At 40.8% G+C, this 12817-nt stretch overlaps 1 protein-coding gene across 1 annotated transcript in view; it reads left to right on the top strand.

Moving 5' to 3' along the window:
- Positions 1–12817, top strand: part of Nell1 (neural EGFL like 1) — a 937387-nt gene that overhangs the window by 278361 nt on the left and 646209 nt on the right. The window lies entirely within an intron of this gene.

Here is a 12817-nt window from a genome sequence, read left to right as displayed (position 1 = left end):
TGTAGTAACAACCATTACTATTATTATTACATTGTCTTACTGAGTGGGGCTGAGCAGTGTTCCTCCCTGTCTCATCCAGTTCTCACACAGAATGACGCAAAACTTGAAATAAGTGTGCCTGCTGGTTAATTCTTAGGCAGGAATTGTTTTCTCTCTCTCTGGGTCCTCTTTTCTAAATTTATTCTTATGTCTTCAGTTGTTAGTGTTGAATTGATTGTTTCCTGAAGTTCTCACTCAGGGAGAATTAGGTGGGTTAGGAGAACCTAGAATTTATTAAAAATTTTAACCCATGAATCCAGTTAAAAATCATAGCCACTATTTCATAGCTGTGTCTATTTCAAGCACCTCACATTCTATAATACACACTAACGTGGAGCTTCTCTAACTGAATTTTGGTGCTTTCTGAGTTAAGGAAGACCTGGAGTTTAATAGGTTAACTCAGGTCACTTGATACTTAATTCTCCTCTTCCTCCTCTTCTTGCTTCTACTCCTCCTTTTTTTTTTATTCTAAAAAAGGGTTGCAACATTTTTCTTACTATAAAGAGCTACAGAGCGAATATTTTAGCTTTAGCAGACTAGTTTTCTATTACATCTCCTTAACTCTGCTCTTGCACACAAAAGGAAACTGGGGTGTAGGTATGTGAATGGGCACAGCTGTGTCCAAAACTATTTCCAGGAACACCTGGGAGCAGGCCCTGATTGGTTGATTTCATACCCAGCACCTTCTGATTTATATGGAAAATGTACATTATTATGATGCGTTCTCATCTGAAGTTGTGATTACTCTCAGTGGTTGGTCAGGAGAGAGTTCTGCTTTATAAAATCTCATTGCTCTAAAAAAAATAGCTATATAATCAGAGACATGATAACTCTGCGATCTGAGTATCAGCCCTGACTCATCTACCTCTGCTCTCCATGTTTTCTGAAGGGTAGAATGTCTACCCAGTCTGGGTAGTGCATTGAGACAGCCTGAAGAAATAATTCCACCCAAGTCCATCTTGGTGAACCGATGAGCTTTTTGGAATCAGTTACAGAAGCATGGCTGACAGGTCACTCACAGGAACATGGCCTAGGGGGTCAACCCTCCTGAGCTGTCTAAGCCTGTGAAGTTTCACAAGTTTTTGAGCTTTGTGAATTTAGGTAACTTCTGGAATCTTATGATTCATAAACCCCTGGAGGGTATGCCTCTTTTCAGAGGAAGAACCATTGAACATATGACAAGGAGCTTATTTGCAGCTGGGAGATCTTAGAAATACCTACATATTGAGTTGAATTTTCAGAGAGATGCGTTTATTGGGAACCAATAAGGTGGTTAGGTAAGGTCTTATAATTTAATGCAAAATCCATCACTAGCTATTTGTTGAGGTGCCAAGTGGGCCTCTGTTTATGCAAATCTTTTCTGATTAATGGCTTCATTAGAGCAGAAACATTGATTAGGGCACAGAAACTCAAGAGGGATTTCATTGTTCTGACCCAGTTTACAATAGGTGGCTTTGCCTCTGCTTGTGACTGTCTAGAGCTCAAACATTTCATCAGAACTGCTGGCAGCTCCCACAGGCACACGAGGCTCCCACTGGAATCATGATGGGTGACTTTTGCCAAACCTGGTACAGGTGTAGAGGAACAAGAAGCAGGGGGCAGACTTCATGGAGGACAAGCTGTGGAGCTGAGGACTTTCCTTCCACACATGTTCTCTGCTCTGTTAGGAAATGTCTGGAGGAAGATGGCAATGGTTTTCTTTGGAAATGCTTGTGTAGGTGAGTTTCTTTTGTATTCTGAATTCTGCATCTTCCACAAGAAGTGGAGTCACCATTCAGAAAATATGGCAGGGGAAGGGCGTTTCTTGGGATGAGTGGCAAATTAATTCCTCTATGCCTTTACTTCTTCTGACTTAAATTTTCTAATTTTTTTTAAAATACATTTTTTAGATTTACTTATTTTATTTTATTTATGTGTACAAGTATTTGGGTGGCATATAAGCCTGTGAACCATGAACATGCCTGTTACCTACAGAAGTGGGAAGATGGGTGTAAATTGCTGTGTGGGGGTTGGGAAGTGAGCTTGGGTCTTTTGCAAGAAGAGCCAGTGCTCTTAACTGTTGAACCATCTCTCCAGCTCCTCTGTTGACATTTTATTTATCCTGCAGAGCTATGTGACACTTGATCCCTAATTAATTTATGGGACAGAACTTGCCTCATGTCCTCTTTCTGGAACCCCCCTTTTTACTAAATTTCATCTTCTATCTTCAAATGTAGGCTCAAGCACTTCTTCTATGAAGTTTTCACTCAGGGAGAATTAGTCAGATTAGGAGAATCGAGAATTGATTCAACATCTTAAAAGCTAATCCAGTTAAAATCATAGCTATTCAGCAGTACGAGTCCATTAAGGGAAGCCTGGTCAATGTTTGGCTTGGGTGGAAAGCTAACATTCCAGCTGGGTAGCTCAGTCACCTGGCCCAGGAACCACCCTAAGGAAGGTAGCTCACCTTAAGCCATGCTAAAGAGGTAGGTAGGTGGACTAACTAGTATTTACTGAGATAATGTACTTCTCAATCCCACAATTCCTGCCTCTGTTGCATTATACAGAACTGTGGCCACTGGGCTTTACAAGTCTGTCCACTTTCCCGAATTACCCTGGAAAGGGCAACTTGTCTTGTTTTTTTTTTTTTTTTTTCTACTGTCTCTGCTTTAAGCATGCTTTCCCTAAGAGTACTTTGGACTTCTTTCTTTGCTGCACCACTGTGTGGCTCCTGGCTGTCATGACGGTGACCTTCGCGCAGGCCGCCCCCACTCATGACCTTTTCTCTTCTGTCCTCCATTTTTTCCTTCTGGGCAGCTGTGGAGATTTATAGCTAGTTTGCTCTCGAGATTTTTCTCTTAAACTCTAATAAAATTTTCTTCCTATTAAAAAATGATATTAGCTATTCAGATTCATAGAATCTGTCCCTATTCCCAACCCCTCACATTGTCAAATACCCAGTTAGCTAGATCCCTGCTGACTGAACTATAATGTTTTGAGTTAAGAAAAGCAATCCAGCAGTCTAATACTTAGCTCGGGCCATCTTACATTTAACTCTTTTCTATCCCCTTCTGCCATATTCATTAATAATTATCCAGAAAAAAGTATGATTTTTGACCAAGGGCCTTTGCAGGACCTTCCACTGACATTACCTCTTCCTTTTGATGACAGGAGCTCAGAGTCCCAGAACAGGAGCTTATTTGCCCATGTCTTTGGTCCTGGTGACACATTATGTAACCACAAATTGGAAGATCATCATCAGGATAGGGTCTACGATATCCCCACAAAGCCCTACAGTTTAAGAGATCTTTCCAGAGGAACTCAACATCTGTGGTCCTAAACCACACTTGCTGTGAATCTGACTTAGTTTCGCTGAGTTCTGATTTATCCCTTAAGGGCTCATTTAGAGATGGTACAATAATCTCACACAGTTCTGAGAGAAACGTGCTTTGCTTCTCCCTGTGTGTTTTTCACCTTTCCTGCTACGTTCATGTTTTCTGGGTGGGGTCTTAGATGGCGAGGGACCTGAACTAGTACCTTTTTAGCAAGACATGGATTTCAGGGACTTTGTCTAAGGCAAAGGATTCCATTTTTCTCTTCCTACTTCCTCTTTCTGTTAACATAAAGCAAACGCCAGCAGAATCTAGTCAATATCTATGTAAATTAATGAAATTAAAAATGATTTATTTTGTGTGTAGGAGTGTTACCTGCATGTATATCTGTGCACCATGTACATGAATTGCCTACAGAGGCTAGAATAAGGCATTAATTTCTCTAGAACTGGAATTGAACCTAGGTCCTCTGCAGGAGCAGACAGTGGCCTCAACTGCTGAGCCATTTCTCCAGAGCCATATAAAATCAGCTTTTATCCTGCATATGGGAAGGCTACCCTCTTTGCTTTGTGGACTGAGATTTCCTGCAGGCATATAAATATCCACGTGAGGTCTGATGAGATAAAGTATGTTACCTCCAGAGTTGGCTCTGTGGAAATTGTGGCCACATGTCTTCTGCTACCCTGGAGTGACTGATCATGGAAACCCAAGTGGCTGTGTTCTTCTCTAAACAGTTGCATAGAGGAGCTTCCAATAGGTGTTTTTACCATCTCTGTCTCAATGAGAGTGTCAGGTCTGTATGCTGAGAGATGTCTGACATGTCATTCCATGGAAGTTTGAATTAAAGCTGTTTTCATGATAGAGAAAGGACCCAAGGAGCTGAAGGAGCTATCAGCCCCAGATGAGGAGCAACATTATGAACCAACCAGTACCCCAGAGCTCCCAGGGACTAAACTACCAACCAAAGAGTACACATTGAAGGACCCATGGCTCCAGCTGCATATGTAACAGGGGATGGCCTTTTTGGACATCAAAGGGAGGAGTGGCCTTTGGCCCTGAGAAGGCTTGATACCCCAGTATAGGGCAATAATACCAGGACAGGAAATGGGAGTGGGTGGGTTGGTGAGCACTGGGATGGGGGAATGGAATAGGGTGTTTTCAGAGGGGAAACCAGAAAGGGGATAACTTTTGAAATGTAAATAAAGAAAATATCTAATAAAAATATCCAACTTAACAAATAACATTGCTTTAAATAATCACATATTATGTAATCTTTAATATACGAGACAGGGCAGACCTTCTGATGATGGGGGGCTGCTCTATGTGTTTTATATTCAAGGCTTCAAATGATATCATTTTCAGCACTGGTTATTATAGTCCACAAATGCAATAGTATTTAAAAAACATTTTTCTGAGTTGTAACTTACATTTCCAAGTTATAACTCCTTTGTTTGTTCATAATGTTATTTTTTACCAAATTAGTGATACACATTTTCTTTTATGTCTGTTACTACTCCAATAAATCAAGATCTTTGTTTTACAATAGAAGGATTTTTTGTCCTTGTAGGATTTGAATCTGAGAATGTACAGTGAAACACAATATATTGTGATCTGTAGTGTTCAACACATCAGCTGACCTAGAATTAGACCAGGAACGTGGACACCTTGCACTTTTTAATCCTGGGTTTGTCAAATACTGGAATCCTGCAGACCATTCCCTCTGCCTTTAAGGATGATAAAGAGACCAAGTGAGCAGGCACCTCAGTCCACAGGACTCAGTGGATGGACTGCATCTTGGTGCAGCCAAGACAGACTTGGGAAAAGAACCTCAGGGCAGTTTAGGAAGACACATGCATAGGATGGAACATGATGGGCACAGCTGGGGGGGGCCCTGTGCTGTTGCTGGGTCTGCAGGTCTCAGTCACCTGTGTAGCACCCAAAACTGCCATGACTGACCACTGGTGCTTTTTTTTCCCCCTGATGCCTCAGAGTCACCCATGGAAAAATTTTATGCTCATTGCTTTGAGGTAATGGCTGTAGAAGAGGCCTGTCACCTTAGAGTGTGTGGTCACTAGGTGGAGAGGCAGAGTGTACAGTAAAGTGGCAGCTATGCTTCTTCCTGCAAGAAGGCAATGAAGGACTGAATGTAGACCCAGAAGGAAGTATTGCCCAGGGATATCTGGTACTCTCAGTCAAAAGCTGAACTACATCAACAAAAAAGCTAGTAATCTTGACCATGCATTTTCAAGACCTCTCCAGGAAAACAGCGATCATTCGGCCCATCCTGGTCCCTTCAACACACTCCTCAGAGTTTTATTTCCCTCATAAGCAGCTCTAATTGTATCTTCAGCATCGCCAACGACTTTGGAGGGTTTCGCGTCATGTTTATGACTTTGGGTGTTGGAAGAAAGTTCTTTCCGACATCTGTTCCAAATGTGTTTATCGGTAATTTTAATTCATGCTCACTTGCCTTGTCATCTGGCCTGGACTGAAATTAGCTTAGATTATTTGTACTATTTAAGATTTTATGCTCTTCAATTAAATCCTCCCAAAGAATCCTGTTATCACATGAGTTTTACTCCCACACTTCCTGATCGTTTCAGGTGGGTTCGTAATTGAAATGATCTTAGAGAGATGACTTCGGGGTATTAGAGGTGAAAAGCGATTTAGAAATGTGGCATTTAGTGAGTGTGTGGGCTTGTGCACACACAGAAGAGCTGGCAGGGTTTCATGGCAGGAGCTTGTTCTTGGTATGTTGACAGATGGGTCAGATCAAAACTCTGCATACAAGAGCTAACAGGGACCATGAAGACCAGGCTGCAATGCAGCAACTGCTGTGCTGTGGACAGAGGAATTTGAAGGACAACGCTGTCTAGAGAAGACAGTTCAGTGCCCATGGAAGTACTCTATTGGGTAAAGGTCTCTGACATGTCCGGAATGAGGTCCATTTATCCAGAGGGAAGACTGGAAACTAGGGCTGGGTTGCCTTGGACAGGAAGGCAGTTAAATGTTGATGGTTTCAGAAGGAACTGGAATGCTTTTAAGATAGAACCTGTGAGGATGATGGAGCCCACACTGCTTTGATCGTCCTGTCCTGATGTGTCCACAAAAGGCTAAAGAGATCATCTCATCCTCCAGGGCTCTGGTTTCTCTTGCAACATGTATTCTGGTTGTGGGGTCCCTTAAGGACCCTCAATTCTTATAAAGCATCTCTCTTAACCAGTTGGTGGATGGTGTTGATTCTAGCTCTGAGGCACACAGACCAGCATGTGGTTGCTCTTTGTGTAAATTACAAGGTTGGGCAAGTAGTTGGGAATGGGTGACATATAGACTTTGAAATTTGACTTGGGGCGGACAAGTGTGGAATGTGTGTTCTACATGTGCAGTTACACAACTCAAACGTAAATGCCAAGCTTGCTCACGAGTTCATTATTGGCGGGGGACCTGGAGCAAGCTATGTGTCCCTCTGTGGCAGTCACTCTCTTCCTGTGGGTCATGACCCTTTGGGGGGGGGTGTCTGACAGCTCATTCACAAGGGTCACCTAAGATCATCAGGAATCATTCCATTACAGTAGCAAAATTACAGTTATGAAGTAGCAATAAAATTAATTTATGACTGGGGGTCACACGATCTGTGGGTCTGTATTAAAGGTACAGCATTAGTAAGGTTGAAAACCATTGTGTTAATGGAGTCAGTCTTTAGCCATCTCATCAAAGCTTGGGTCAGGTCTGTTCTGTCTATATTGTAGATAGTCACAGGGCAAAGCACACAGATGCTGTCCATCATTGGTAGCAGAAGCCAGAGGTGAAGCAAGATAAATGAATAGTGTTATCATAATTATGAAGAGAGAGAAAAAGAGAAATTTAGAAAGCAGTAGTATGAGAGCTTCATTACAATGAAGCAAAAGAGTTTTAAAAAAGCAAACAAACAAACCAGATTGGCTTGTTAGTGTTTCTATTACAGAAATGCAGATGTAGGGCCACAGAGTGAGTCCAGACTTTTCACCTCTCCATAAGAAAAGTGTGACACACCTAATATGTATGGTTCCTCATTAATTACTTTGAATGCCATGGGCAGCTGCTGCTTTGTGTTTGGGTTTATGGTTATTGGTATAGCGTCTGCGATGCCTCCATTGCCAAGCACAGTAGCTGGGTAGATGCTTTGTTTTGGTTAGCTGGGTGACTTAGTTTACCTAGTTTTGTTGGTTGGATGAATGGCACTTTGCTGGGAATCAGACACAGGTGTGTGTCCTAAATGACACTTCCAGCTGTGACCTGGAGGATTAACAAAAGGCCTGCGGGATTAACAAAAAACACAGACACAGGTCATTCTGCAAGGAGAATGCCAAAGCTTTACTGAGAGACCAGCAATATATATACTACAGGCCAGGGAAGGGAACAGGAAAAATCTATTATAGTCTTAGGTCAGGCACCTGGGAAGTCCGTACCACACTGGGCAGGAAGGCAGGAATCAAGCTAAGCTACGGGATGTTTTGCTCTCAAGAAACCTGTGCAAAAAGCTCAGCTGGGGGCGTTGAGCCAAGCTCTCTGGTTCCCAACACAGTTGCATTCCAGTAGGGTGTGTCCTCTCTCAGAGTGGTGGCTCAGAGAGTGGCTCATTCTGGCCACTTGGCATCTCCAGATGGTTCTCCTTCATCCTTCTATTTCATCCTTGTGCGCCGTGCTGCAGAGCTGACAAGTTCTTTGCCTTCTGATGTTAAATCTCCAGGTGGTGAAAAAAAATGATGGCGTGTTTTTTTAAAGCAAGAAGCAAGGTTTGATTTTTTTTGGAAAGGTGCGGGTGTTTCACCCATTGGAAAATTCCAGTGGCTGATGGAGTGTTGGTTTCTCCAGGCCTGGGTTGGTGTTCCTTGAATATCCCTTGATGATAGAAATGATGGCTGGTCAGTCATATGGATGGTGAGATAAATTAGGAGTCATATTTGTGTTTATAACTATAACTATTTCTTTTACTAGTATGCATGTGTGCACATATGCACATGGTTAGGTATGCATATAAATGTTTGTGCATATAAAGATATATTAGTTCTGTCTTCGTAGGAGATGCAGTTAACCTCTCCAGGCTCATTTTGTTTATCTTGAAATCACATTCAAGTCCAGTTTGAGAAAACAATGAGGATTTAGGGAATAACTAATAAGTATCAGCTGAGTGCCTACAGTACATTGGGCTATAGTCTTAGCCAGAAGGTGGGCAAATTTACATGGTCCTTTCCCTCACTGAAGGAAGCATCAAACAGGGAGATATGCATCTACTAATAAAAGAAAAATTAATCCGATAATTAGTCATTGTGATAACTGCTACAAACAAAGCCACAACATCTTGTGAGAGAATAATGTTGTTTAATTTAGGAAATAAATTTATTTTGGAAATCAGAAATGTTTCCCTGAATGTGAGTGAGAGGTTACTGATTTATTGTTCTTTCTGTCTAAAAACCTATTATTGAACTTTATTCAGGTATAATTGACCAAAAATATGTGTGTTCTTAGAGATTTACAACATGATGTTTTGACATGTATATGCATTATAAAGTTATTAAATCAACCCAATCTATCAATGACCTCACATGCTTACCATCTTACTCATCATTTTTGTGTGCTCAGTGAGGACTTTTCCATGACCATTTTCAGGAGTTTTCTGGCATATATTGTTACCATCGACCTGATGCTGTGTAATATAGGGTCATAATTTACTCTTTGTTTAACTGAAATACTGCCCCCTTTGACCAAGGTCCTCTATTGCCCAATGAGTAGGATATAATTAACCTTAACTTGAAGGCTGAGTTATTATATCAGGGAGAATGGCTTTGCAAAGTCCTTGAATTAAAAAAAATATATATCAGAATGCTAGAGGAGTGGGTGAGGGTTTTCCCTTAGTTGGTAAAGAGCTTACCTCAAATACAGAAAGATCTGGGCTCAATTCCCAGCACTGCACAGACTGAGTGTGGCACTGTCATCACAATACTTGGGATCATTCTCCACTACACAAGGTGTTAGCCTGGGATATAAGGGGTATGCTTAAAAGATGAACAAACAAACTGACAAAACAAAAATAGAAAACCAAAATGATTATCAGCTACAACAAATAACAAATAACAAATTTTTAAAAATTTTTAAAAGAGTTAAAAGCATGGAGAGAAGATAGTGTTAAGGATTGTGTTTTAAAATGAAAAGACCTTGCAAGATTTTGAAGGGAGGGAAGGGACAAAGGGCACTGGCAGTGGCAGGGGGAAGGCGGGTAGAGATGCATTTCATCCTCTGAAGAATAGATTGGAGAAGGCAAGGGGGTTTGGACGGCAGATGAGATGCTTTCTGTTTAAGAGAGGATAGAGTGGGGAGAAGATTTTCATTATTATGGCTGTGACAAGGTCCAGAAGCAGATAAATTGATGATATATTTATGGAAGAAGGGGTGGCTCAGTGTTAGAGTGCTTTCCTTATACATGCAAGGCCTCCACTGTGATCCCATCTCCCCAAAGCAACATATATTTATATGCATCCATAAATATGTGCATATGCACATACATTCATACACACATAAAGATGCAACTGATGGGACTCAGGAGGGCGAGCTTTCCAGAAGTGAAAGCTAACATGAATTCCATTTCTCTGGCTTGGGTAGATGAATGTGCCACAGGTAGTTGGGAAGAATTGGTGAGACTCAGGTTTGAGAGTATGATCAAAGGTTCAGCTTTCTCTGGTAAGCTGTGAGGTGCCTCTGAGGCTGGAATGGAGAGAAACCTTAAAGGGCAGGGAGTGGTCTGTTTGCTATGATGATACAACATAATAAGTGAAGTTGGCACTTTATTTAATTTCTGATTAGAACAGAATCATAATATCTCCAAGAAGGATTACAATCTACAAGCATCATTGGAAAGGATATATTGCTGGGGTTCTTTAGGACCTCAGGTATTTAAATGTCAGGAGAATTATTTTCTCAGTGGTTCTAGCAAGAACTTTAGAGTCAGATAGATTGTGACTGTCACTTGCTCATGTATACTTTGGATATACAAACTCCTGACCTCATCCCCCTAACCTGTAAATTGAGGATAGTGATCTGTAGGGTTATTGTAAAGGTTTAATTGGTATATTCTAACATGTGTAGTTATATGCTAGAAGACATAAGAGAAGAAGTCTATGAAAAGCAGATTTTATATTTAAGATATTTTAGACATTTGAAAAAAATCTTAGATTAAAGATGTCACTATATATTAATTTCAGAATAGTTTCAAAGACTCAAAATAACACTTCTTAGAAAAATAAATAAGTACTTGAATAGTGGCTTGTTTATTTACTTATTTGTGCTTTTTCTTTTCTTGATTAAGTTGTATCTTCTAAGTCCATAAAGGTAAAGATAAAGAACTACCACATTTAGAATGCCAAGCATGATTTATTTCTGGGGAAGTATGTCTCTTGTAACAGCCATGCCATTGTTGCACAGCGGACAGGTTGTACTTGGTGGGTTGGTGTTGTAGCTCAGAGTTCATAAGAAGATAAAGCTATCAATGGCTGTTCTTTCTTCAGCAGCCTGCATAGCACTACCTTGCATTTTGAAACTTAGCATTCACTTCCAGCTTGATTATAATCTCTAAGGCTTATAACCAATTGTGTGGTGTCTTCAGAAATATGGCCTAGACATTTGGTTCTCGTTGGTACCAGTGGCAACCAGGGCATCTATGGCCAAAAACTTATAGGGAGGTGTCCCACGTGTCAGTAGGGGATTTGTTTAATAATGTTTAATTTGTTTAATGCTGTTTCTGGAGCAGCATTATTTGCTGTAGTAGGTACTTCAGTTCCCAGTCTTTCAAAAATATTTTTAAATTAGCTTATAAAATAGTATGTTTTCATAAAATGATTTTTAATATATCTTTAGTTTTGATTAATATTCCTATTCTTCCTTTTGTGAACAGAGAGCACAATGAATATGAATATGAGTGCCTTGGTATCTTTGTGGCAATCTTTGGTGTATACCCAGGAGTGATACAGCTTGATGAGGTCATAGTTCTAGTTTTAGCTTTTTGAGAAGCTGCTACACTGGTCTCCACAATAGCTACACCAGTTTATTCTCCCAATGACAGTGAGCAAGGGCTCCTCTTTTCTTACATGTCTGGAAAGGTCTTTGTGGGGGGAACTTACCATTGATGTAAAGTGCAAATGTTGTCAAACTGCCTTCTATTTTGTCTTTTTTTTTTTTTTTTAACAGAGCAGAGGCCCTTCTGCTTGCTAGGCAAGCGCTCTACCACTGAGCTAAATCCCCAACCCCTCAAACTGCCTTCTAAATGTTTATGTTTATCCCTATAATTTGTACTATTCTCAGCCTTGGTCAGAGCAGCTTCCCTTTGCAGTGTGCAGTAGTTAAGGTAATGATTAATAACTGGCCAAAGTGCTGAGAACAGCTGAGTGCTGCACCCCAAACAAGTTATTCATAGAACCTCCTCCAAGGGGACAGCATGCAAGAGAGTGCAGCAAGGATGCAAAAGCTGGAGGATAGGGAAGGATATGGAACAGGCTGTCTTCCTGACCAGAGTTCACTGCAGCTGCATTTACCTGTATAATACTGGCTTATTATTTGTCAACAATCAATTGTGGTTGGGGGATAAGATCATGAGGTCCCACCTCTTCCTGGGATACTCTTGATGCTTAGTAATTGCTGGGAGATGGGGAGTCAGTTTCTTCAGTAGTACAGCCAGAACTAAGCTGACCATGCTCCAGTAAATAACCTGCGACCATGCTAAGGCAATTGATCCTAATTAGATACAGTGGGTCAATCACATTCTCTCTCACACAAGACACTTGGTGGGAAGAACAAGGGCTTTTGTAGGAGTAGAATGGGATAGAAAGGAAAATGGGTAGGTGAATATAATTAAAGTACTTCATGTATAGTTATAAAATTACAAAAATTAGACAACTAAAAGATAAACATTAAACAAAATTGATATTAATTAAGAGGGTACTTTTGAGTGGGATCACGCCTTAGACCGTCTTGATAACCATCCTGAGGGGAAAAAGTATACTGAAGTCTGACTGGAACATGAATGGGCAAAGGGAAGAACTGGGTGACAACTGACAATAAATATTAAGAAAAGAAAGCTTGTGTCTTAAGTGGCATGCTGCTCACAGACATCAGATAAGAAAGACAAAGCCATTTGAAGGATTATAGAAATAGAGAGTGAACTGAGGATTTATGAGCCTGAGCTGACAGTCAGCTAAGATGCTGAGGTAGTACTTGATGAACGATGATGCTTAGCAGTGGGAAACAGTGTTTTTGACCTGGGCGTTGAGGCTGACTCACAACTACACATGGTTGCTAAAGCTCATCAGACTCTACTTACTATAGGAGGAGTTGATGGTTTGTGAATAATAACATTCATAAAAATGTTTAAAGAGGAAATATGATGGATGACCTAAGGGAGTCTGAATTGTTTGTGGTGCGGGGATGGCATCAATTCA

The sequence above is a fragment of the Apodemus sylvaticus genome, chromosome 1, assembly GCF_947179515.1.
Source record: "Apodemus sylvaticus chromosome 1, mApoSyl1.1, whole genome shotgun sequence".
NCBI classification, from domain to species: Eukaryota; Metazoa; Chordata; class Mammalia; order Rodentia; family Muridae; genus Apodemus; species Apodemus sylvaticus.
The sequence above is the reverse complement of the archived record's forward strand: the minus strand, read 5'-3'. Positions and strand labels throughout refer to the sequence as shown.